The sequence below is a fragment of the Ascaphus truei genome, chromosome 15, assembly GCF_040206685.1.
Source record: "Ascaphus truei isolate aAscTru1 chromosome 15, aAscTru1.hap1, whole genome shotgun sequence".
Classification (NCBI taxonomy): Eukaryota; Metazoa; Chordata; class Amphibia; order Anura; family Ascaphidae; genus Ascaphus; species Ascaphus truei.
The window spans coordinates 3,314,085-3,318,911 of record NC_134497.1 but is presented as its reverse complement, the minus strand read 5'-3'; the positions used below and the strand labels follow the sequence as shown (position 1 = coordinate 3,318,911).

At 37.4% G+C, this 4,827-nt stretch overlaps 1 long non-coding RNA gene across 1 annotated transcript; it reads left to right on the top strand.

The window, feature by feature from the left end:
- The first annotated feature begins 893 nt into the window (after nt 1-893).
- LOC142466965 (uncharacterized) lies at nt 894-4,463 on the top strand. The gene is made up of 3 exons (XR_012788277.1): nt 894-1,267; nt 2,323-2,378; nt 3,804-4,463. It is a non-coding gene; the product is annotated as an uncharacterized LOC142466965 (long non-coding RNA).
- The last annotated feature ends 364 nt before the right edge of the window (nt 4,464-4,827 follow it).

The following is a 4,827-nucleotide window of genomic DNA, read 5'->3' as shown; positions in this document are numbered from 1 at the left end:
GTGGCTCCTCCTCACAATCATCTCATATAAAGGTAGACTCTTCTGAAATCATACATTGATCCGATTGTATCTTCCCCGACATCTCTGAAATACAGCAAACACATGATGGTCAAAGATGGCACCTTACTAGATATGCATCCGTGACAACGCGTTACGCAGCTCTATATGATTGTGTAGATACACACGTCACTCACTTATATGTTAGAAGTAAAACTGTTCATCAGTATGTAATGTTTCTTTAAATTTGTAGCAGGCATAACTATGTATAAGAAGTGAACGTTGCCTGTATACTGAAAGATGTGCGCGCACATCTTTGTGTGCGCACGCACTTCACGCTTGGCTCCACTAACTGTTAGCGCATGCGCAAAACAAAGCGTACGTTGTGCGTTCAATACATGTTGAAAATACCAGTAAACATAACATCTTTATTTCAAATACAATGAAGACGAAACTACATTCGTTCTAAACGAGTACATCTGTATTCTTTTTAAACAGACGTGTTTGAACAGAAAGCACGGCCGATAACACAATGCGCAAATGCAATACGTGTGACGTCATGTTAAGCCAGCGTGAAACGCACGCTAACACTCCTCCCACTCAATTAACATTCGGCTAACGCCCAGGGTACGCCTACAAACACTGAGCCGCACGCATCACACACTGCAGTTACCGTTACTATAACAAAACATGACAGCCAATAGGCTTTGAGGCGCGCACGTCGCTTGGGGGCGGGACTTACATCACTAATCCTTTTTAAGGACGCCTTGGCCCATGACAAGGGTCCCACGTCATACGTGGTGGACCCGGATTTCAATGTTGTAGATGTTGCATGATAACAAAACAGGTATGTGTTAGAGTAATGGTAAAATGTTGCTAATATGTTTAAAGGGATAGGAAAGTACGTATATTTATTCCGTCAGCAATGTGTACTACTCTTTCAGGTCCTACTATATTGTATTAGGAAACAATTTGTTTGTGATCGCTACATGTTATGCAGTCTGCAATGTTACGCTGTATCCACGCATTAAAAGTGAAAATGGTGGTTACAAAAAAAAAAAAAATTTAAACGCAGAGTCAACGCATAACGATTGTTATATTTACCATTCTTCTAGAATTAACTCTTCGCCTGGCTGCAACTGGTCGCTCCAGAAATGCAAGCCATTTTCATCCACGCTTAACCCAACCGCTGAATCCAGTATGGCACATATCTCCTCCAGGATGCGCTCATAGGAATCGCCACTGCTTTCTTCAAATAATTGGTCGGGAGGTAGGTTCATTTCTTCCGGTTCCCATTCCAATGCAATTTCAGCTGAAAGGCTTGGTACATAATCATAGTACTTTTGTTCTTGTACAATGTGGGTTTCAGGAATGGAGGCTGCAGATATTGCAGCACGTATCGATTCAAACGGATCAGTAGTAGCGGATACATTGCTATTGCCATTAGGAATAAATATGCCTTTCACGACAATATAAGTGCCGTCTTTCAGGATAAATAGTTTTTCCGGGGCAATCTTCCAGAAACCATAGGTGTGTTGTAGCTTATCCTGGTCACGTTCAAAAAAGTCATTACTTGATAAAGTGAATCTTATTGAGGAATTAAAATTCCGTGCATGCTTACGGTCTTGGTAATAAGGATATTTTGCTCGAATGAAATCATCGATTTGGCGTGTGCTTGCTTTCTGTCCGCGACTGTTCAAGATGGCTTCACAGATCATGTACTTATACCCTAAAAGGGGATTAATATTGTTAACGAATTCATCAGCCATGTCTGAGTAGCACAAAAGCTGTGTGCAGGTCTGTGTTATTTGCTCATCAAAATGAATGTGCTGAATGGCTAACAAACTCCTGTTTTTCCTTGTCAAGGTCAACAAAACTAACTACTTTGACTCCTTATTTCAAACGCCAATTGGATTTGTTTGTCTAATTGGGTTAACAGTTGTGGTTCGTGATATGGGACTGTGGGAGAAACATTTCTCCTTCTTTTATCTCGTTTGTGAAAAACATCCCTAGACTGTGAATGCGTTCACATAGTGTTTTTTTGAAAACTAACAAAGACCAGTGTGTGAAAATATTTCTTAGCCAGGCATATCAGTAAAAACACACCTGCAAAAAGAAATGTTTTTTCCCCGCTTACATTTCTGTGTGTATGTGAAAGTCTGGTTAACTCCCTGTCAGCATGAGTTTAAATACGTGTGTATATATATATATATATATATATATATATATATATATATATATATATATATATATATATATAAATATATCTCTTATAAAAATATATATATATTTATATATAATATTTTATTTTTTTTTATATTGCAGGAGTACACACAACATTGATGGCATTAAGTATACCTTGTATGAAACCTATTTAAATGGTGAGAAACATGATTGAATTAAGTAATAAACATTTGTTTAAGCACAATACTGTTAGAGTCTCATACTTAGGATATTTCTCAAACATTAGGCCTGTATTATTAAAATAGTGTGCTTTCACAAGGAAGCATGAAGTGTATTAGTTTGTGTATACCAGTTTATATAGTACTATATATATATATATATATATATATATATATATATATATATATATATATATATATATATATATACACACATATATACATATATATATACACATATATACATATATATATACACATATATACATATATATATATACATATATACATATATATATACACATATACACATATATACATATACATATAGACATATATACATATATATATACACATATATACATATATATATACACATATATACATATATATATATACACATATATACATATATATATATACACACTCACACACTCACACTCACACTCACTCAGTGTGTGTGTGTGTGTGTGTGTGTGTGTGTGTGTGTGTGTATATATATTATTATACATTCTGAGATGTTATAGAAACGAACACACAACTGATTAAAGGACAAAATTACAATGGCCAAGCAAGGCAAAGGTAAGTAATAATTTACACATAATCCTGCTGTACACGTACAAGAAAGATGTTTGCACTTACTTAGGTGTTTTAATAATTGCATGTGACTAATATGCATATGCAATTCTTACATCAATTAACACACCCAAATGCAATGTTTTGCTGCAAAGTCAATGGCAGCTTCTCTAAACTTAGCAACTGGCTCCTGGTGGACCATTACTGAACAGACGATTACAACATAAATATTTATAACACAATTAATTATGAGTGTTAACATTTCCAAAACTTCACGTGTACAAGAACATAGTTGAAAGTTTGGAAACAACACAGTCTTCAGCATACATACAATAGTAATTAGATAATCTGAAGTCAACAAAACAAGGCCAAACACATATTTTCTGAATTATAACATTTATTTTTTTTGTTCCTTTTGCGAGCGAGTAACAGGCCTGCTTGTTGTCTCTTGAATTTTCCTTTTTCTTTTGCCACCAACTTTAGGCACAACAGAGCCACTTTGAGTGGCCTCTGGCACTTCACGGGCAGGGCTTGTGGCCAGTGACTGTTCACCTACGGGGCTTGTGGCCAGTGACTCACCTACAGGGCTTGTGGCCAGTGACTCACCTACAGGGCTTGTGGGCAGTGATTCACCTACAGGGCTTTTGGGCAGCGATTCACCTACAGGGCTTTTGGGCAGCGACTCACCTACAGGGCTTTTGGGTAGTGACTGTTCACGGACAGGGCTTGTGCCCAGTGACACATGTGAGCAAGTTGGTAGACACTGCACAAGTGATGGTTGGTCTGTTTCATGTGTGTCTTGTTTTGTTTTTGTCGCCTCCTTTGTAGGTGTCTGCTGCTGAATTTGTACAGATGGCAGCGGTAGGATGTCATCAGGAACCTGCACAGCAATGTCTGCTACTTGACCGGTAACATTTGGGCCTGGTGAATGAATATCAGATGAATGTGGTGAAAACTGACCTGCATGAACAGATCCTGGCTGGGAGGTGTTGAATTGTGGTACATTAGTCATTCTCCAGTAATTAGCTTGTGTTTGCTGAACAACTAATGCTTCGAATGAGGTGTTGATTTTTTGCAACTGTTTAGGCACTTCAATGAAGACTCTGTGGAGATGTGCCAATTGTGATACTGTTTCTTCCTGCAGTCCAATCATCCTTTCCAGCACTGTCATCATGTCTGAATGGCGACGATTTTCTGCGTCCACTATTTTTCCCTCTGAAGCTACAATTGCATCGTATGTGGAAGTTGATGGACGATTTGGCGGTACAACAGTTTCTATTGGCACCTCTTCATGGTCACATGATTGTATTTCAGTCTCTTCTGTGGCGTCATCCTCATCATACTCATCATCCTCATCACCATGATGTTCTAAAAAGAAATGTACACATTATTAAATGGCATGTTAATGTATGCTGTGTTACTATGTAATTGTACTGTGTCCTAAGTAACACCTAACATGTTAGCATACGTTTTATAACCTCATTAAAAACTACCTTGACTTACGAATAATGTTTGGACTCAGTATGAAATATGAATGAATGAAAAGTTGCTCTAAACTCAGAAGTCCTACATGATAATTAACATCACTAACACAATACATGTTGCCTTACACTTAATTTTCACTGACACTAAGTAATCCTATTTAAAGAAGATGTGCAAAACAAATAATGCACATGACAACATAACATATAGAAGAGCACATATTATATGGCCAGCAAATGATACACTCACCTTCTAGTAGTGTTGAGCTGGCTGACCCAGGTGAAGACACTTGTTCCATCTCAGGTGACACATGTCCTCCAGGGGCAACTATATATAACAATAACATAAGTTTTACATTTACATGTGTAAA